This window comes from Pteropus medius, unplaced genomic scaffold (genome assembly GCF_902729225.1).
Source record: "Pteropus medius unplaced genomic scaffold, Ma_sr-lr_union100, whole genome shotgun sequence".
NCBI lineage: Eukaryota > Metazoa > Chordata > Mammalia > Chiroptera > Pteropodidae > Pteropus > Pteropus medius.
Genome location: NW_024344241.1, coordinates 2,370,116 through 2,393,369, shown reverse-complemented (window position 1 = coordinate 2,393,369; position 23,254 = coordinate 2,370,116). Strand labels below are relative to the sequence as shown.

At 38.8% G+C, this 23,254-nt stretch overlaps 1 protein-coding gene and 1 pseudogene across 2 annotated transcripts in view; both read left to right on the top strand.

Moving 5' to 3' along the window:
* BMP6 (bone morphogenetic protein 6) overlaps positions 1 to 23,254 on the top strand; it is a 137,778-nt gene that overhangs the window by 69,925 nt on the left and 44,599 nt on the right. The gene's annotated exons all lie outside the window — the stretch shown is intronic.
* On the top strand, positions 11,014 to 11,129 carry LOC120607757 (uncharacterized; annotated as a pseudogene).

Below are 23,254 nucleotides of genomic sequence, written 5' to 3'. Positions count from 1 at the left end.
CGCCAGAGCGATATGAGGAAACCAGGAACTTGGTCACCAATGGGCTTTCTGGCAGGCCTATGGAGATTGGATCATCTCATTACATCATTTTTAATTACTACCTCTTGACCTCACTCACTCACTTTCTCTCACCACATCATGTACTGATTTTAATTGGTCAGTAGCCTAAGAGTAACAAGCTTACTCGAACTTTCCAACATAGAGCATGAAAACTTCAGCTACTGCAAATTCCAAGGTTTTGGATGGTGAAAATCTGGCAGAGACTCCAAAGGAGGCAGAGACGAGAGAACAGCTTATTCAACAGAATAACCTCATTTTCAGGCCTGAGTGCCAAGCTAATTTGTTAAAATTACTACACTCAGTTCTCAATTATCCATTTCAAGGATTATTTACGTTGTGGATTTTCAATGGTCACCAAGTCTCAGCCAATCAAAGCAGGGGATCAGGGTCAGACGCTAAATCAGTAATGGTGCATAAAGGGAGTTCAGAAAACTGCCAGTAACATGGATTAATTCAGAGAAGGCCTGTTGAAATTACTGAAGAGATTAAAGTTACAATTTTTTTCCCCCCCAAAGAAAGGCTATTTGATTCCAGCTGAATGTCATTGTGCAAGATGCTTAACTCCTCTGGGCTTCAGATTTTTCCTGTAATTAAGGAGGTCAGACCAAATTGAATTTTAAGGTCTCTTTCAGTGCCAACACCCCATAAGCATAGGACCATTACTTTAAAATACCCACAGTATCTGGTCATAAGCTAGTCAACCATTCTGACCACTCGGCTTACTTTAGTCATGATTTATAGTTGACAATGGCACCGGTCTAAAGCTACTTTTCCTGACGTATAGTGATAGTGTTTGTAAAAAGAAAAAAACAAAATCATAATGTCTCCAGGGCTTAAAAGCATATAATCTTAGAATCTTTAAAACTTGAAAGGGCTTTGATTTTAAATTCCACCCTCATTAACAGTTGAGCTTGTTTTCTTACATAGGAGTCATTTCCATTTCCTTAAGGAACCCATTGCTTATTGATAAATGCAAGTGGTAAAAGGTCAGGTGCCAACAAGTAAGCAGATGTTTCGAATTAATGAGGTCTTGAATTGATGAGGTTCTAGTGCATGATGCTTTTTGAGTTTTCCTGTTGTTTATACTATCTTTATCAGTGTCTCTTATCCTAGTCTAAAGAGATGAGTGTTATTACAATAAAAGGAGTGTGTGTGTGCGCGTATTTTCTAAAAATTGCCACCTTACCATATGATTTCATCCCTCCTCACATGACCACCTCCAAATCTGTCACATTGACTGCTATACTTTATCTCAGATAAAGGCTATAAAATAGGATAATCCTTATCTTTCCTACCTCACAGTAAGTAGTTGAGACAAATGAGATAATAAATATAAATATTCTTTGAACTCTTAAGGAGAGAGAGCTTTTAAATACAGACTTAAAAATTATCTCATAGAGTCAAATAATTCCAGTGGAAAACTTTGTAGATAATAATACCCATAAAATATTATGTTTGATCTCACATTTCCCCACATGTTGGTCTTTGCCTCCATAGCCCAAATGTCTCACAAAATCTCTAATTTATATTGTGAAAATAATCTTCTTATTCTCTGCCTCTGCTCTTCTCCCTTGCCCCCACCTGGAAGCAAGGTCTAACCATATCTGGATGGTGGGATCTCTTGGTTCTCTTCTTACTAAGTTCTAAGGATTTGGTACTAACTAAAGAAGTTTTCTTTTACTAAGGGCTTGGGGGTAAATTTATATATTTATTTAGCTATTCTGTGGTTCCTTTATTGTTCCATTTTATTTCCATGTTTAGCAGCATAATGGAAGTTTTTAAACAAATGACTGTTTTACAAATAAGTTCTCAAACTGATTTAATACAACTTCATTAATTAAAAAAATTGCATTCAATATGCATTTTCTAATGCCACTGAGTCTTTACCTGAACTGGTTAGGCCTTCAGGTTGTGGCCATAAAATATAACAAATCAAAGGAGGGCCGCATCCTTGGCCTTGGCCTTGGCCTTGACTGTAATCAGTTGAACTGGTCAAACCCAACCATGTCTATTTCAGTTTCAGGGAAAAGTGTCAGCTTGCCTCAGGTTGGAGGGAGCTTTATGTAGGTTTTCAGAATTGATATTATTCTCATTTGGCCACTAAATTTGGAAGAAGAAATGTGTCTGTGTTCTAGAATGTAATAATGAAGGCAAAGATGATGAAGCAAAATATTTCTAAATCGATGATTCCTCCCACACTGAATAGTATTCTTTTATTCTGGTGGCTTAGCATTAACTTTTTAATAGAGCATTTATTAATTTAAACCATATCTTCTGAAAAACTTTCTTGCAGAATATACAAACTGCTTTGTTTATTGTTTTCTTGAAGAGCAGTCCTCTTATGTTTGGCATTACCTGATACCATTGGACTTTAACCCAGCTGTTGAGTAGTGATGCACTGAGAAATTCGATAGAGAAGCACCAGCAGTGACTGACGCTCGTGCTAGACTCTGCCAGGCTGGATCTGAATATGTCCTTAAGTGTAAACCCAGGTGAACAGGAAATCATTTCCTTCTGGTCAACACTGAGCTCTGTGATCATCAAATCCTGAGGCTCGGGACAATTGGATGCTGCCAAGTCATGCTTCGCCCACAGGCTTGGCATCCCCCTTGATCTCAAGTGGTTTCATGAACTAGCTCATGAAAGAGACTGAAGAGGTCTGTCCAGATAATAGAGTAGTATCAGAGGAAATATTTTCCCTCCACTTTTCCCTCCCAGTTGGGAGATGTGTGCCAAACTGGTGTGGGTGGGGAGCTCAAGTAGCTTGCAGAATGCAGTGTGAATACAGATGCCTTCTGTAGCTCCACAAGATTTATGGAGAACTTAGGCACGGAGGTGCCTTTCATGAGTCAGTGGGCTCTGGAGACACAGCAGACGTGGAGGATGTACTTCTGGTTGGCAGAAGCAGCAACTGACTGATATCTAGCAAGATGTGATGCATATGGTTTTATAGTAGAATTGATGAATAAGATTAACTTGGTCTAGGTCAGAGAGACATATGTACTTCCCCAAAATCTGTAGAAGGCCCTTTCTGTTAGGGAGATATGGAGTGCCCTTACCAGACAGAGATCCAGAGGGTAAATTCGCAATCAGCTTCTTGAATAAAGAGAAGCTGCCAATAGATCATTTAGAAGGCATTTGGTGGAATGCTCAAGAGCAATTCAGTTTGAGATCCTTATGTGAGCCAGTTAATTTATTACCTAATTCAGCTTATCTCTTATTGTCATCAGTTATTAAAGAAAAAGCTCTATTGTTTAGATACTTTGAATTTAAAAGAAAATTTTGATTAAGCCCAATGAGAAGTGTGTCCTATTGGAAGTTTTCATTCAATCAATAAATATTATTCGAGAACCTCTGTGTTCTTGGCATTAGCTATATGGTGGTGAATTAAACAGATATGTCCCTGTCTTCCTGCAGTTAATCGATTCATATGATGGATCGTTGTTCAGAGACTAAGGATAGACTTGATAGATAATCTTTCTTGAACTCTGGGTTCCAGGGGTTGTTAATATTCACAAACAAAGGGCTCTTCATATGGTAGTCAGAATTAATGGAATAGGCGCAATGTTCAGCGTGATCCTGGATTTGTGACATGGCTGAATTAGAACACTGTTTGATAAGCTTGAGTTAGACCACTCATCAGGTTGGGGGAAGGACAGTGCAATCACTTGACCAGCAGAGAAAGTGCAGCTATCAGTAACATGTACTTCTTCTGAACAGGTTGCTAAGAGGAGATGGAGGTGGCAGTGGCAGAAGTCTCAGGGCACCGAGACTTCTCTTTTGGATTGTCATCTGATAACGAAGCATCGTTGTGGTTCTTCATCCCAGGAAGATATTCTTAAACAATGCCCTCTTTCCAAATGGTGACACTGAGTAGATCTGGGGTCTATCTGACATTCTGGCTTAGAGAACATATGCTGTAGGAATGGACTAGGCATTCATTTATTCATTCAACAGATACTTATCGCGTGTTTGCTTTATGCTAGACCCTGTAGGTGATGAGATACAACGGAAGAGAGACACGGTCCTTACACTGGTGAACCTTTCATTCTAAGGAAGGAGACAAACTAAAAACAAGTGAACAAAATGTAAATAAATTACCTCAAGCTATGATGGGTGCTAGGAAAGAGGCATATAAAAGGGTGAATAAAAAATAACAGACTTTGGATGGCGCTGGCCATGGCAGGTCCCTACATCTGAGGAGGTGTGTAGAGAACTGAAGGATGGAAATTTGCCTTGTGAGGAGCTAAGGAAGAGGATCATATGCAAAGGAAGCAGCAGGTACAAACACCTCAAGTGGGTTCAAGTATGGTGGGATTAGTGGTTGAGGAGGAAAGGTGGGTTAACCTGTAGAGAGAGGCAGTAGCCAGATCATTCGGGACTATGGATTTCTTGGAAAAGAATTTAGATTTGTTCTAACTAGAACCCACAGAAGCATTTGAATACAGTTATGATGTAATCTTAGATACCACTATAAGATTAATGGTCTCTGTGGGTTACTACACTACATAAAAATCCTCAGGGACTTCCCACTGGCATTTGGTGTCCTTCAGCTTGTCTTTCATTTCTTCCATTTATGCAAATTAAGCTCTAACCTAATATCAGCCTCTACTCCCTGTCCTCTCCTACCTCGAGCCTTCGTCCATGCCATTACCTCCATCTCCAGAAAATTCACCACGCTTCAAGGCTCAGTTCATATGGCATCCCTTTCACGGTGCCTTTCTTGCATAGTTTTCCCAGCTCAAATATGATCTTCCTTCTCCACTAGCCCTTGGTAACTTATGAATACCACTATATTTCATTAATTGCAAGATGCATACTTTTTTCCCTCCCACCTTTAACTTCTGTAGTTAGGTTGTATGCAACAGTTGACAGTGTGTTATAGTTTAGTTAGCAGTACTTTTAACTTTCTTAGCAGTTGTGTGAATGAATGCTGTGTTTTACAATCAGTGGCCTCTTAGATGGGATGAAATATGGTAATCGGTCTACCAAGTACTATTGTAATCAATGTAATTGCATTTTTTCCTCCTGAAATGAGGGTCCTGAACTGAGAAAATACATGGTACCCCTTTTTGTATCCCAAGTTAAGTACACTTTCTGACATGGAAAGTTGGTGTTCCACAATGAATCTAAAATGATAAATGAGAGAAAAAATGTGCAGGAAACAATAAGGAATTTATTCCAGCTAGATCTGAGGGAGTCAATCAGAGATGGAAATGTCTAGAATGGGGTGGGTGAACAGTTTAATCGAGAGCCCAAATGCTGACCTAAAGAACTGGCTTCTCCTCTTCAGGATTATTACAAGTTAGATGCAAAGCCATTGTTATAAATCAACTACTTGTTTCCTCACAAAATTCATATGTTGAAACCAACATCCTAATGTGATGGTAATTAGGGGGTGAGAACTTTGGGAGATAGTTAGGATTAGATGAAGTCTCGTGGGTGGAGCCCTCATGAATGGGATTAACGCCCTTGTACCAGTTGCTAAAGAGCTTGCATCCTCCTTCCATTATGTGGGGTGACAGTGAAAAGATGACCTTATGTGAACCAGGAAGCAGGCTCTCACCAGATACCAAATCAGCTGGTGTCTTGGCCTTGGATTTCTCTCCAGAACTGTGAGAAGTAAATTTCTGTTGCCTATAAGCCACCCAGTCTAGGATATTTTTGTTACGGCAACCCAAACTAAAACAGCCACTGCAACAGAAAATTAAAGCAGAGGTTTAAATAAGTGAAAAACTAAAGGGGGGTTATTATTAACATTCTTTTGGTTTTAACTCTCACTTCTGATTACTTTTTTCATGATTCTCACTTAAAATATTGCAGATTTTTTAAGAAACCTACCTCCTTTTGCCACTAGTCATCTTACCATGTAAAATGTTTTTCAACATTCCTTTCCTTTTTTTTTCTTTTTTTCCTTTTTTCTTTTTCTTTATTATTCAGTAGAAATCCTGGTCTTCTACATAGTGAATGTCAGGGCAGAATTTTTCAGACAGCTCTGTGACTGTTGTGACCAGTTACCCTAGTCTTTTATTTAAATTATTAATTTCACATTCATTCTGGACTTCAGTGAGGATAAAGATTTTAGAACCCAAGGATACATGGGTAATGCTGGAAGTCTCCTTTTTCCATATTATTGGAAAATCTATTCATTCATTCAACGGAAAACATCCGTGTTTTCAGCATGCCAGTTACTATGCTGGGTTCAGAAAATACACAAATAAAGATGTGCTCCTTTCCTTCAAGCAGCTTCTATTCTAAACACAAAGAAAATTAGTAGGTTATTTATACAATATCAGGGAGAGAAAGCATTCTTACAACTACTATTAAACATATGTGGACAACTGTCTGTACTGGATTGGTTTAAATTAGGTGATTTCATGATTGGACTAGGACATTTAAAAAACTATTTTTCACTTTTTTCTCTGATGGACTTTTAGTTTATAAAAGAAACAGCCATTACCCAGAAATTCTGTCTCCTATCTGCACCAACCTAATGCTTGTAAACTCACTTCCAGGTCACACTAGAGTAATAAAATCTTTCGAAGAAAGCAAATTATTATTAATTTCAAAGCATTTTTATTGTCCAAAATATAATTCTATTTACATAATACTGTTGTTGATCTGCTATAAATTTTCTTTGCCTGTTTTAATTTTTTATCCTTGGTCTAGAGAGTCAGTTAGATCTATAGACAAAGAACAATGCAGAGGCTCAGGAGTCCCGCCTAAGCCTTTCCCATGTAAAAGAGCTTTGTTGGTCATCTCATCTGTCATCCCTCCAGTGGGGCAAGAATAATCCCCGAGCTCATTGTCAGTACCTTACACGATGTGGAGTTTATAAATGTTATCTTTTTGGATTACAAAGCTGTTCACTGACACACAGGTATGTGAAATGATCTGTTTTAGCTATTCAACACATACAAGATTATTATCTTGGTCACAGTAATCTTAGAAAGTAGAATGAAATTTGTGTTTTTTTAATTCGAGACACTGAGATGCTACTATCTTCATGGTTCTCTGACATGTTCATTTAAAGAACCAAGTCTGCCCTGCTGTCTTATTTTGATGGTTTAGGATAGATGGAATTGTAATTGTATAGGTAAATCAGATACTCTGGAAGGAAACCAGATCTATTCCCATTAGAGTTTTGTAGAAGTTTCAAGTGACAGGGATGAATGTGAATCAATGAGCACATATTTCATTATGGCTGGAGAAAACAAACAGTGTCAATATTTGTTTGGTTCAGGAGCTTTTCAGTTTTAGAAGAGCACTTGCAGGACCATGTAAGGCAAAATAAAACCCCACAGAGAGCATTTTGAGGGTCAGTAGAGATCATAAAATATTCTAGCAGAGAAGTCACAAGGCCATTGAAATCTTAAGTACTCCGCGATGTGAAAAATGTCCCAATGAGGCTTCCCACACTAAGCAAGGTCATCACGGAAGGCACATTTGAGTCTGTTTATCTCCAGTTGGAATGACACATGACTACAGTCACATTTAGTCTCATTACTGTTGAAGTGTGAAGTGTCTGCTTGCAAAGAATGTAGGCTTCCACACATAGGGTCGCTGCATTCTGATCTGTGGGGTCAGCAATGTGGTTGGATGCTTAGAAGATTAACATCAAACACATTTTCTACAAAGCCTGCTTAACACACCAAGTTAACCACTTGGTGGCAGCCCCTCAAGAGGCCCAGAGAATAGGAGGCAAGTGCTGCTCTCTGGATTGATTTTCAGCACCCCGAGGACTGTCCCCTCTCCCCCTCACATGGGGAGAAAGATCTTCAAACAAGAGAACAAATACGTTGTTATCTCCCCAGTTTGATGAAATTAATTTCTATTCCTTAGCATGGATGGGCAACCTATAAATTACCTTCCCCGTGTCCCATTTCTGGAATTGCTAACCAGATGATTTCCCTGTGTGCAAACATCTTTATAATCCTTTACATTCTCATTCTGAAAATTTATGTAGCTTTTCTCATGTGTAAATTGTAAATTCTTTCCTTCTTCTACCCAGATTTTTGACTTGTAGATGTATAGCATTTGTGGTTGTACGCATGCATTCCATTGGCTGTTGATATTTTTCTCTGATTCTAAGGAACACACATTTCTACTGGTCTTGACAGGTAAAAGAGCAAGTCATTTAAATAAATGGAGTCTATCAAAGTAGTCTACAGAGAACTTTTGGTATGGCCTTGCCTTAGTTATCTTTTTCTTTGGATTGGACAACTTAATATTTTACATCCTAATGAAATTAATATTTTCCACATAATAGTCCATCTTATTAAACTGATTGGATCACTCAATAATTTTAATAAGAAAATTGTAGCTTAGAATTAAAGCGTCATGATTTATCAAGAGGCTGATCAATTTAGTGTGCTTAGGCAGGTAGGAAAGGGAAAACTTCACCTATCATAGGATGGGAGTGGATTGGTTAACATTCCGCCTCTCCAATTTAAATCATACTATTGAATTAAAAGTTGCTCCTAGTCTTAACTTCTTGACAAGAGGATTTCACTGTCTTTCTGCCATCCCATTTCAATATTTAACAACTGTCTAAGCATCTGATCTCAACATCTCTTGCTTCAGTTTGTTAATTCTCCATTTACTCTTACAAAGAGAAAACAGCAGCCATCCCCTTATGTACCTTATGTAATGCTCTCTTTATGATTCTAGTTGAGGGAGAGAATAATGTCCCACAGGAAACCTTATTATCTCCTGTTCCATCTTCACCCTTTTGATATACATATAGCAGCGGTTCTCAATGTGTGTTCCCCAAATCAGAAGATCAGCATCTCCCGGGAATATGTTAGACATATATATTTTGGACCCTAGAGACTAAATCAGAAACTCTAGGGGTGGGGCCCAGCAATTTGTGTTTTAAATGATCCTCCAGATGATTCTGATGCATGCTAAGATTGAGAACCCTTGCTACGTAGGAAGCTGGGGAGAGGCAATCACAAAAGGGAGAGGACCACTCAAACCACCCTAAGAGCGGACCGCTTTCTTCATCACACTTCAAGTATATCTTGAAGACAACCATGGAATGCAGCCCTGCTATGTTCGCATGCCAGTGAATGATCCTAGTTCTTTTTGGTTACTAATCTAAAGTCTTTCAGTGTTAAAATAGAAGAAAATAAGTGTGCATATAAAGGAATGATTGCACTTATAATCAAGTCAGCTTGTGCTTTTGGTTGGTGGAAGACAAACTTCTGTAAAATCTGAACATTTACTGAAAGATGGATAGAGAGGCATTTCTGAAACAGACCTATTAACCATGCACATTTCAGTGACCAGAAACTGTTCAGTGCCTCTGGGGAGCGGGGAAACATTGCAAACTTATTAAGACCAATTGCCTGGTCTTTCTGTGCTGCAGTTAACTTCTCCATTTTAAACATTGCATTTATTCTTGGGATGTGGGAGGTCTAAGGAAGATTTGGATGGTCTCTGAAAACCCTTCCCTTTTACTTTCTAACAGGTACCAAACTTGTCAGATTTTATTTACCTTGAAAGAGCAAGCAGGAAAATGTGATTAGAAGCGTCCACTTCCCGCTAGCACTTCTGAGCCTTGAGACTCCTGAGCACTTGTGATCATAAGGGAAATTTAGAGCTAACTATTTCCAATACAGGGCTTTGGCAAGGGCCCTGCTTCTTCTAATGGGCGTATAGAACATAAATATATCCTTTTTAATGTCTACATTGATGAAGATTTAAAAGTGATGAATTAAACATCTTTTAAAAACTATTGGCTTAAGTATATTTAAGTGGAACTCTGATAGTTTTTTGCAACCTGTAATAAACTCGGAATGAGTGGGAAATAGATATCATATGTTTCCGGAAACTTCCTTTGGCCCATGGCCAGAAAAGAGCTGTTGTTTAAGGGGTTAAGAGTGTCCAAACCTTATTTATGTTTGTGTAATTAGGGATGTGCAAGATGTGCCTCTTGCACTCAATCCAGTTTTGTGAAAGATTAGCTGTTCTAAACAGAAATGGAAGAACAGCCCAGAAGAATTGGAAAAAGAATGCGTAGCATGAGCAACAGGATTTTTTTTTTTCCCTGTGTGTGGCTATGTAGAGGCGGAAAGGGATGAAAAGCGGTTTAAAAATTAAATGCAGACTAACTGCTTCCCTCCTCTGAGAAATGCCAGAAAACATTTAATCCAGGAGATACTCCCAACCATTAACCACATTCCACCCACCACCATTCATTGGAAATCTTCAGACTCTGTAAAATAGACTGACATGGTTATTACTGCAGATGCTATTTGTTGTTTTTCAGGGTTTACAGCCCAGTGATTGAACAGTGTGCAATTGTGTTTGAATTTATACTATACTCAGTAAGTCTTCCAGGGTATAAAACATTATCAAAGGTAGGAAAACTGAATCTGATCGTGAAAAATCTATCGTGTTACTTCTCCAAAATCTCTTACACTGTGAGATCACTTATTTATGTATTTGTTTATTGAGCAAATATGTGTCGACTACTTACTATATGCAAAATTGGAAAGTTTAACCGAAAGTTTTAATGTCATTTACACACACACACACACACACACACACACACACATACATACACATACATACATACATACACACACATTTACATATCCATCTACAAATTCTCAAAATTTGATCTAACTTCCTTTGCTAATTGTGCGTATTGATAGAAAAATATATACATTTATTTGGCTCACCAAAGAATAAGAATTAAACATTTTCTCCGTGCCAGGTAATTCATTTTATACATAAATAGCAAAATAGTGCTACGCAATTTGTGTTATCCACGTTTAAAAAAAGCAGCTACATAGCATCATGGAATTCTTAAAGCTGCAAGGAGGATTTGAGAAAATCCAGTTCAATATCCTAAATTTGGACGTGGTTCCATAGTGTAGCAGTTAGCACGTCTGCTTTACATGCAGAAGGTCCTGGGTTCATGCCCCAGTGGAGCCATGGTCCATGGTCTATGGCCATGCCACCCTGAACAAGCCCGATGTCTGATCTCGGAAGCTAAGCAGGGTCGGGCCTGATTAGTACTTGGATGGGAGACCACCTAGGAAGACCAGGTGCTGTAGGCATTAAAAAAAAAAAAATTCTAAATTTGCAGACGAGCACGCTGAGGCCTGGTAAGCTGGGCTCAAGTGGCTGTGCCAAGGCTGCAGAGGCAGCTGGTGGAGGAGCAGAGCCCAGGGGCCATGTTGCTTCCCTCAGGGTGAATGCTCTGCATGCACCAAACTCTCCTTGAGGCACTGACTTGGTTCCAGCCGCTGGAACTAGATTCAGTGGCTAAAGAAGAAAAAGAAATCGAAAGTCCCTGTCCTTGAGTAGCTCATAGTATTTATACTCATCTTAGATCTTTCTTCCTTGAATGCTACAAACTGGAAGCTTATGAAGTGTGAAAATTAACCAGAGGATTTGTTAGAAAGATTATTTTTCTGAAGGATTCAAACTTAATAGTTGCACTCATATTTTAGAGTTGCACTCATATTTTAGTAAAAGTATTTATAAAATGTTAAAATACATTTGTTCTTGAGAGAAGGGAAATCTCAAAGTATATGAGAGATGCACTTCTCACCTTGCCTCTCTGCTACCTAGGCCAGCACTGATTCTTGGGGATAGGGGCTTTGAGATGAAATGTCTTTTCAATGTGTTCCCGTGGGGACAGCAATGTATGGAGTCTCCTTGGACTGGAATTGCAAACCAGCCACAGTTGTACTTAGAAACTCTGGGTCTGAAATGTAGCTCCCCGCTGTCATATATCTCTTTTCGTGATTGGAAAATGCCATGTCAGGAGCCTCAAAAGTGCACTGTTACTTCAGGGCAGCTCACACTTGGGGACTAAAGAGTCACATTTAGAAACTTATGAGATTCATGCTAAATAGGGTCAAAGGTCAGTATGTAAACATGCTATCTCCTTGAGAAGGCACCTACCTGTCATCATATCGCAGGCTCTTGACACCTTGCCAGGCCACCATCCTCAGTTATTGTAGCAATGATTCCTGAGTGAACAGATCTAACCCCATTCCCACCTGACTTGTGCCTGTCCCTAGAAATTCAGGACATTCCCTCCTAAGTGCTCAGGATTCCCAGCTCCTCTAGGGACATGAACTGGGGGTCCTGAGGGTTAAGTTGCAGGAGCAAGAGTCAGTGGGGCATGGAGACCTACAGGGGCCAAGATTTAGGCTATCTGGCTGGTCATGGAGTGGGAAACACTTGCTGGATGGATACAATGACAGGAGGAAGAAATCAATGGTGGAAGAGGAAGTGGGAAAGAATATTTGGGAGGAAGGTCTGATTTGTAGGGATAACTGTTGGCCTGGTAACTAGTTGTCATGGAGATGGGCCCCCTGTTAGGGCAAATGTACATCCCCTAGGGAGAAGCTTTTTCAGCTGGCAGTTTCTGACCCACTCTCTAAATGAAACAACTTGATTAAGGAGACTTTGTTTATAAAGCACTATGTATTCTGAAATAGGGTCTAAGTTCAGTGTAGTATATTCTTTTCTGCTGTTGCATTGGACTGTAACAGGAGTTCTGCACATGTAACACAGGGTATAATTTGATCTAATTGATTCCAGGCCTGCTCATTGTCTCTCTAACATCTTTACCCCCTTTATTAAATTCACATGCGTTCTCATCCCTTGGTTAAACTTTTCCAGTTAAACTCTCACAGAGGTGAGAACTCTTTTACAGATAACTTCTGTAATGGAAGCACCTAATTTTCTCTTTGGGCAGTAAAAGTCTTTGGTGATGAAAATATTTACATTTTTGTTTTTAAACTAGCATTCTTAACTAAGTGAGAAATGTGTATATGAAAATTACTGCTCTGCAAATGGTTATAAGAGAACAGGGTAGTGCCTCTGCTGAGCTTTGTGTCAACATAGGCAGGTGTTCAAATGGAGAAAAGAGGGTGGGGGTAGCCAACCAAGGCCTGCAATTCCAAATTCAACATTGATTTTGTCGTTCTGGGGTAGGGTTGAGTTAGATCAAGCCTTGGTAGATTTTATATACTTTGATAGAGCTGTGTTATAATTGGATTGAGAAAATGGAAGGACTTTAGGGAAAGGAAATAAGTGAGTCTGTTTGCTTGTTCTCAGGACTGATAGTGAATTCATTCCAGATAATAGGTATCCATTTTAAACTTTCAATCTTAGAAAAAGTTTCCTTGTATTTGCTTAAAGAACACTATCCATTCCAATTCCTATGAACCTCAAATGCATTTTAAAATTCAGTAGTGTTTAGGCACCATTACAAACTGTGGGAAAATAAAGGTGATTATTTAACTGGTCTCTAGATAGATAAATACATTCTAGCTAAAAAGTAATAGGAGATTTTATGGCACATGTGTACATATTAGATATATACATTCCTCACACATATATATAAAGAAATATATACCTGTATATTAGACATAAAAATTTTAAGCTCACTTATGTCAAAATATAAACACAAATTAAGTAAAATTGAAACAAAAGTGAAACGAAAAGTAAATACATTCATGATATTAACCTTGTGGTATAATTGTTGCAAATATGATAGACAATATGACAAAAAGCTATTCTTATTGTGTAACAAACCCATACACATCATGAAGAAAAATACTAAAATCAAATTAAAAATATGCAAAAGAAAGAACAAAAGGTAAAAAAAATACAAAAGACAGAAACACATTGATAAACAAATATAAGTGCAATGTATTTTCAACTCCCCTTTCACAATATGACATGGTGTCCATTTTGTGAGGACTTGCATGAGAATTCTCTCCTAGGTCTAGGCTTTTTCTGAGCAACTTTTCTCTGTGAATGAAGTAACTGGCCCTGTGTCCTTATTTTCTTGATGTCTGGAAAGGTTTTGCTCAGCATAGCTGAAAGATCTTAATGCCACAGTTTGTATATCCCTGGTTCATTTTCTTTTGTCTAACCCAGTTCTCTCACTTATTTTTATCTTGCTGTCTGATTATATTTTGTAAACTACCTTAAATACATTTGGAATGACATGGATTTGAAGTCAATCATTACATAAAACATTTTTAAATGCCTACAGATATTCTATAGTGTCCCTCCATGATTTATCTTTGGAATGCCCTTGATTCTGAACACCTGTGTTGTAAACAGTGGCATGTCTAAATAGCCATCTAGACGATGACTCTTCACTTCTGTTGCCCCTCTGCTATTTCCTTTTCTTTACTCCAGCCAGGGATTCAAAATGAAAACCCAGCGGTTTTTGTTTGGTGGCACCACCTGGTGGCCAGTTGGGGAGAATCCAGCTATTCTGAGTCTTCCCTAGAAGTAACAGGTAGCTTCTTGGTGCCAGGACCAGCATAACTAATTCAATCCTCCCATTGACTTTCTGGGCCGTGAGTTATTATCTCCGTTTACAGATGGGGAAATAAAAAACTAAGAAACACCCAAGATCACAAATCGATGGCAGGACAGAGCTAAGATTTGAATCCAGGTCCCTCAGTGTATTAATTTTTTATTGCTACATGCCAAATTATCACAAACTTAAGGACTTAAAACAACATTCATTTGTTCATTCAGAAGTGTGGGCGGCTTGGCCGGGTGGTCTGCTAAGGGTCTCGCAAGGCCAAAATCAAGATATTGGCCAAACTGCCCTCTTATCTGAAAGCTCTTGAGAAGAATCTACCTTGAAGCTTATTCAGGTTTTTGTAAGAATTCAGTTCCTTGTGGTTGTAGGACTGAGGTTCTCATTTTCAGCCAGGATTACCCTCAATTCTAGAAGCCATCTACATTCCTCAACAGGTGATCTCTCCATCTTCAGAGCCAGCAATAGTACACGATGCCTGGAAACTCTTTGATGTCCTTTTCTGCCACTAGCCAGAGAAAAGTTTACTTTTAAAGGGCTCCTGGGATTCGATTAGGCCCACAGGGATAATCCCCCACCGCCCACGCTTGATTAACTGTAAGTCAACTGATTAGTAACCTTAATTACATCCACAGAATCCCCTTTACCATGTAATATAACATAATCATGGCATTTTTTCTCATCCTATTGACAGTCCTAGGTATTAGGATAAGAAGTCTCAGGGATCATTTTAGGAATTTGCCTACCACAGCCAAACATCAAAAACTCTTAACTTTTCTTCATTCTTAAGGTGGTATTTATTGTATTCCTCATTTCTGTCTTTCTGTTGTTCACTAGCTTCTGCTATTCTTTAGTTTTATTTCAGGATTTTTTATTCTTTCACATAAGGCACACATATCCTCTTAACCTTATACTTATCACTATCTCTAAATTCTTTACCTTTCTCTTCCTCTCTCTATATCTCACCCTTTCCTCCATCCAGGTACTAACCAGGCCTGACCCTGCTTAGCTTCTGAGATCAGACGAGATTGGGTGTGTTCAGGGTGGTATGGCCATACACTCACTCTTTCTTCAGGCCTTCGGAGAACTATTGTGATCTGAGGGTCAAGAGGCCTAGTCTGTCCCTAAAGCAAGGATGTGCTTGATCTCTTTAAGCTTTGGTTTCCTCAGCTGGCAATAACTAATAAGTGTCTGTTGACCTGATTGGGGTATATAATAAGCCTATCTAAATGTTCTAAAAATATTCAAATTATGTGATGCCAAGCTTCTAAGTCACCTGTTGCAAGACTGTTCTTCCCTTTCAGGGGTCTTTTCAAGATAAGCCCAAGAACTCCCAGGATTTAATCAAGGTATCAGCCTTGGTTCCTCTTGCCAAGCAATGTATTCAAATGCTTCCTGGAAACTGTGGACTCCAGACCTCCACCAAGTGCTATGGCACTGAAACTCTGATGAGCTGATGAATTTAGAGATATTTTTGGATGTGTGGTAGCTACCCGTATACATGCAGAATAGCAGAGTGGTTAAGAGCATGTACTTTGCAATAAAAATATCTGGGCTGGAATCTTAGCTCTGACGTTGATAAGCTTTAGGAATTAAGACAAGTTTCTCTCAGTAAATTTGGATAATATTGAAAGTTGCAAAAAAATGAATTAGTTGTTTATGGAGAGCCTGTCATTGCTTGGCACACAATAAGTGTTCAATAAGTAATAGCTATTATTACTTTTGCTGCTAAAAATTAATGGTGGCAATAGCAAAGCCATAATCTTGGTTAAAAATACATTGTAATGAAAACACTTTAGAGGTTAAAGTGATTATAGAAGGATCACATAATTGAATCAAAAATTAATTTAAAATTTTTTAAAATAGAGATTATACACTATATAAGGTCTTTAAAAATGGAGGAAATGGCTTACTTCATCCCTATTATAATTAACAATGAGCATTTAACAGCAAAGATGTGCTTACTATTAACAGTTTCCTTTGTCTCCAGTTGCTCGACTTCGTAATACAACCCATTTATTAAAAAATAGAATGAGAGGAAATAGAACATAGTAGCGTAGAATTAGTAGTTCTGGCCGGAAACCGAGTACTTGGCAAGGGGCATTTTACTAATCGTTTGTGTATTGATATGGCTTAAGCTATGCTTGCTGGCAAATGGTTACAGTCTGACTTTGTGACACTTCAGAATGGGATTGTGCTTTTATGTTAGAATGTCTCCTACAGTGAGGATCTAAGGATGTCCTGCCCTCTAGGTTGAAAACCATTAGTTAGTAGGATGGAAAATTGCTGGAGAAGTTTGTGTGTATGTTTTCCTGACAAAGATATTGAGAAAGGAAGTAGAGTGGGAAAAGAGAAAGAAGTAGAAGAGGTGGGGGAAGAGAATGACATTTACATTGGTATAATGCCTGTGCCCTTTTACCTTTAATCCTCTCAATAATCCACAGAATAGATGTTCTCCCCATTTTAAAGATAAGTAAGCAACTCAAAAGTCAAATAGTTCTGAAAGGCCATGCTAACTGGTATGATTTACAATTCTGGTCCAAAGTAAAATTCACAATTAGGAAAGTGTTAATACATTCAGCCATGGTAACACTGAAGAGGGAGATGATGTTAAAGCAAAATTTGAGAGAATCCCTCCCAGTGGAACGTCTTTCAGTTAAAGTCTCATCCATGATTATATTTTCTGTTCATGCTGACTCTCATTTTAAACTAAACCCTGAGGACTAGTTCAACTTGATTAAAGTGTACTAGCACATCAGAGTATAGTTCATTTGTTTGGATGGTGGTTGTTTTTGGTTTTGCTTTTTTCTGTTAGTGTCAAGTTTCCCTACAGGAGTTATATATTAGGTTAAAAAAAGAAAATCCCCTATGATGGTAAGGGAAAATATTATATGAATGCTATATAAACAAAAAATTATTGCTCTACTACATCTAATACCGCTTATTAGCTGATTGGCCTTTTTATTATGGTAATACTTCAATTATTAAGATCGGATCCTTCAGTTAACCAGGGTTGGTTGTATTATTCTGAACTGTGCTTAGAGAACAAAGAGACAAATAAACTCGAAAATAATGGGGAGTCAAGATTTAGGCCCCCACATTCCCATCACCATTTTCATTCTGGAGAAACCAACTTTTCACTCTGGAGTAAATAACTTTTAGGTAGGTCCTTGGCCAATCAGAGATTTCCTCTAATTTGAAAATAATGCTTGCCTTTGAACTTTAAAATTTGCAGTGTTTTTATATGTGTTAATGAGCTCATTTGAGTGTGTGTGTGTGCGCGCGCGCGCGTGAGTGTGAGCATATGCTGTGATCCTCAGGTTTTCCTCAGGTTTTCTGGTTTTCAAAGCTCTTTCAACTAGAAGACACCATTTCCTTCTCACTTCTTTTCTCAGTGGACATTAATGCTGATCTTCTGCAGGAAACTCAGTCATTAAGGAATGATGTGTTTATATGTTTATTAAGGCAGAAAACTGCCTAAAGTTTTAAAGCTGAATTAAAAGTGTTTTTAAAAATTTAATTGAACTTTCAGCTGACTAGAATATTAGATTATCCCAAACACCTCCTGTAATGATAGAAATGTAGTGTTGGAATGAATGGGCTTTGGAATCATCTTGTACAGCCACCTCATGTCGCAAAGTGAGGAAATGGAGGTCCCAAATGTCAGGCTGTTTGCCTAGTGTTACTCTGCCAGGCAGTCTCCACCTGTTGTGGATCTAACAGGTGAATACATTTAGATCGTGTCTCCTTGCCCACCCATTGCTTTTTTAAAAAGGACATTTATAATTGGAGTATTTTCTTGAAAAAACATTTTAAAAGGCATAAAATAGACCAAATCCATGGCTTAGACTGTTTTTGTTCTGCTGATTTTTCTCAGAATTTCCAAAATACAAAGAATTGCAGTAAGTCAAAAATAAAAAATACATATACAGTAGAGCCAGGGAAGCTTTTCACATTTCCTAATCTCACTGTGAAAAAGCATTCTGAAACATTTCTTTTGCATGTAAGACCAGAGTGGCAACATTGTGTTCGCTTTGTAGTTTTGAGACATTTTACATTTGGCTGGAGGGACTTTGGGGGGGAAAAAAAAAAGAAAAGATTTTAGAACCTTTAATATTCCTTGTGGAATCATATTATTTAACTCACTACCACTACTTGTGGAATATTTCGGCACTTCTAATTGTGATTTGGGGAGTTTTTCCCCTCCAATTTGCTAGCAGCTGTGGGCAGTAACTGACATCTTTATGAACGTTGCGCATAGTCAATATACACAACTGGAGCAAGTACTTTATTGTGGCCTGGTGCTTTAAGAGGTTTCCTTTCATGTAGACAAACACTGTCTACGATTAAACACTAATCACAGCCAGCCCCCATAGGGAAGTGCTTATAGCGGGCTCGGTTACAGTCACACAGAGCCAGAGGACTGACTCTCTCTTCACATGAGAATGCCTCAACCAGGGTCTGGGGTCCTGGGAGCCCTGCTCCATATTCCGTTTTCAAGTGAACAGGGAAGCAGCTGCTCATGATTTTCAGGACCACACTACATACAACTCTCAGGGTCCACCTGGGTCAGAGGTTGTTTGTAGACATGTTCATTATATTGGAAAAAAAAAAGAAAAGGCCATCATGATCTGGGGAAAGGAAATCCTTTTAATGAGCTGGTGATTATATTTTATAAAAACATGAAATTGACAAGATGTTCTCAGATTGCAGAGAGGGATATCCTATGTCCAACCAGGTGAAAGATGTGAGAACATGAGTAATTAGGGGGAGAAACATCATCCAGAATGACAAGGTGAATTGTGAGAATTGGCTGGAGAAGAAAATGAGGGAAAGAAAGGAACCAGCTGTGACCAGGCCTATATGTAAGCATGTTTGCGTGATTCTCTGTGTGTGTATGTGTGTGTGAGTACCTACCTAGTGACTCTGACTTGAGTGTGTGAGTGCACGTGTGCGTGCATGTACTTGTGTACATGTGTGATCTCTAATCTGGGCATCTTCCAGAGTCTGAGGTTTTATTAAAGTTAGATATCCTATGGCAGTAGGTGACTAACTCATCCTAGTTTGCCTGGGACTAACCGATTTTAGCACTAAAAGGCCTGTGTCCTGGAAAATCCCTCAGTCTTGTGCAAACCAGCATGGATGGTCACTGTACATCTTATTTAAAGATTTATCTTTAAGATCTAGCTGGAGAAAATGATCCAGATGAAATTCAGACCTGGTATAATTGCATACCTATTTCATTGTCCACGTCATTGATCAGTTAGATGGCTGGAGTTCATTCAGGTCGATTTATGTGCTATTTTTATGTGCTATTTATGTTTGAGGGATTGCATGCTTAATAACACTATTTTTAACATCAGATCTAGAGATCTAGCAGTTCTTTAACTTGAATTTGGCAAACTTAATAGGCAGAGAGAAAAGCGAAAAAGGGAAAGAAAGTAGGAGAGAGAAAGGTAGAAAGAGAAGGACTGGGGAAGGGGCTGGGGTGTTGACCCCTCGGCCCCGCTGAGAAGGTCTCAGCAATGTTACCAGACCAAAATGAGCCCAACCACGGGGACAATCCAAGAATCTGTTCTGGAAATCCTTTTTAGTTGTATTTCATTTTTTTCCAGCTACAATATTCATCCAAAACTTAGCAGGTAAATAAAGATGGTCTTTCAATCCTCAATGTTCTTTTTCCATCTTCCAGCTGGAGTTGAGGTAATACCATGATTTTCAACCAGTAACAGAAGCTGCCTTTTTTTTTTTTTTTTGGTAGCAGTTACCATTAATTGAACTGCAGAGAATAATCTTTTTATCAGATGGAAAGAGACATTCCAACTATGTTTCTGGTTATTAGAAAGTATTTAACAACTTCTTTGAAAAGTAAAGAGTTGGTGAAATTGGGGATATTTGTGGTCTACTTAAGTGATGTACTTTTAAATTATTTATTTTAAATAAAGTAATGGATTTTTATTATAAATAGAATATGTTGTGAATAATTTATAAAATGAAGATAATCAAAAATAAGAAAATAGAAAGTATTCATAATCCTTTTATCATCTCAGCTAACTAGAGTTTTGTTATATATCCTTTCAGTCTTTTAGAAAGTATATGTATATATGTTTTAAGATATGTGCATGCACATAAATGTTATCTCATGCATAGTTTTATAAATAGATACTTTTTAAGGGTTTGGATTGTAAATTTCTTTAAAAATTGAGATATAATTGGCATAACATTAGTTTCAGTTGTATAACATGATGATTTGATATTTGTATACATTGTGAAATGATCACCACAGTAAGTCTAGTTAACATCATCACCACGCACAGTTACAAAAACTTCGTTCTTATGAGAGCTTCAAGATCTATTTTCTTAGCAACTTCCAAACATACAGTTCAGGTTTGCTCTTTTTTATTATTAAGATCACTTTGGGTATTACAGCATTCACTAATGCAGGACTAAAGCTCTTACCTCTAGATGATAAATTCAAACCCAAGAGGGTTTACAGTGGCTTTGGAAATTCAGAAGCTCTCAGAAAAGTGTTTCTTTCGGTCCTAAGACTTGCTGATGACTGTATACTTTGGCTCTTTTTGCTTCACGTGGCCCCTAATTTCCCCACCAAAAGCTGTATCTTGGAGCTTTCCCAGCTCTGTGGTTACTTCATGGCCTGGTCACAGTAAGCATCGTGAGCACTTGTGTTCTTGAAAGGAGTCAGGTGGAGGACAGTTGCCAGAACCTGACCCATCTGCTCATTCCCCGAGGCAGGGAAGGTAGCCCTAGGGGAAAGGTGAGTTCCCATTTTACCTAGTCATTAAATTGCTCATTCTTCATCTTTAATTTCCCCCAAGACCTTTGTCCCGTTGAACATAATTCTGCCTGTTTTGGGCTGTTTCTCCAGAGTAGCCTCAATATTCCTGAGATCAGTAGGACACTCAGGCTTTCTGGAACTTTCTACCTTGCACCTCCGTCCACATCTGGCTGTTGGAGCCATGATCTGTGAGGTTTGGGGCCCTGTGCTCTGACTTCCCCATCTCCACCTGAGCGCTGGCTTCTTGTCCGAGTGGGAGAACTCAAGTTTGGGTCTAGGGTTCTTGCATTGTGCCCATTGAGACTTTCGAGCCTTGGGTCAACTCTTCTGCCATCTGTGTTCTCAGAACCTCCCTAATGGCTACTTGGAAGCACTGTGGTGTAATGATTACTGTATGGATTTGGCGGTAATGTCTCAGTTCTGCCTTGATCAATCACATGACCTTGAGTAGGTTACTTTCCCCTTTGAGAGTCTCTTTCCCCAAACATGCAGTGGTTATAGTAATGGTAACTACCACATGCAGGTATTATGGAGATTAAATAAAACAGAATGTATATATCACTTTACAAGGTATCTGGCATATAGCCAATATTCAATGTAGTCTTAAATTTAAGCAGGATGTTCTCTACTTTCTAAGAATATTCTACAATAGGCGTGTTAAAAAGGGATCTTGCAAAGAGACTGTGGCTGTTTGGAATCTGAGAGTGAAGAGTTGCTGGGAAAGAGATTTAACCTAACATAGGGCGTAAGGTTATGGATTCCAACTCTCCAAACTTCCTTTACCCTGTGCAATCAGGGACTGGTTGCATTTTGTTCTGACTGTACAAAGGACTCTATAAGGGGACCCTGGCATTTGACATGGAGGGTAGTCTGCAGGAACAGGTGGTGATTTCTTTCCTCTGTCTGCTTTGTGCAGTGTTTACTGAGTGTGTCCAATCAGCTCCCTGAAGCTGTCCTTCTCGTCCCTACGACCTCCTAGTACCTGGAGCCCAGGTTCCACTGCCCCATCTGGCACAAGGTCATCTGGCTGCTCACTGAACTATTTCTGCTGGATTTATTTTCCTCCTGGGGCATGTGTGGAAACACCCTTCTATCCATCAGGCCCACCCCATTCTGAGGTCCCCAGTTTACCCCTCCCTCTTCTTCCCGCCCTATCAGCCCCCCATGTTCTTTTTTTCCTCACACCTTTTAGATTCTCTCTCCTAATTGTTACCAATCCTCTGGGAGCAGCTGGACAAAATGAAGCAAAATAGGACAAATTACCCAAAGAGTGGTGTGAATTTCAAAAGCCGGAGTTCCAGAAGTCATCAGTGCCAGCATTCAGAACGTTTTTGATGTGCTGGAATCTTAAGCCATAGCAACTAGTTCCTGCAGCCCATTTAGTTCTGGAAACCACAGTGAGCCCTCAGGGCCACAGCGGGATCAGTGCTGTGTGTGTTTGTTCCAGTGAATACGCTTCCTCCTTTTTTCTGGCCTTTATTCGTTTTAAAGTTTCTGAATATTGAATTTGCATATTACCACAGGCCTGCTCAACATTCTTTAGGATATTTAGTACCCTAAGTCTTTCTATCCTATATTCTCCCTGATTTTCTGTTTTCCACTGAAAAGTTTTAAATCGAGGGCTTGCAGTTACAACCACAGTGTGCCACTATGTTTCCCTGAGTATCTGCGCAGCTCCCTTGCAGGAGGCAATGCTGGTTGAATTATTGACTCTGCTTTGTTCCAAGGCAGGTGGGCAAAAAGAAATGGGTAATGCTTTTCACTTGTAGAGTAGTGCACTTTACACTTTCTAAAATGCTCCCACATATATTATCTTATTTAAGCATTAAACAGCTCTATGAGGCAGACGAATTATTATTACCTTTCTTCAGCCAACAAAGAAAATAAAATCGAGGAGGTTATTCATTCAAAAGAATGACTCAACCATGTTCACAGCTCTAGGCGCGTAGGATTGAAAATGCACAACATAAACTTCTTGCACTGATGGAACATGCATATTAGTGATGGAGGCAGACAATAAATTAACAAATTCAGTATAATATCAGGTGGCGACAAATTCAGAGGAGATCAATAAAATGTATTTT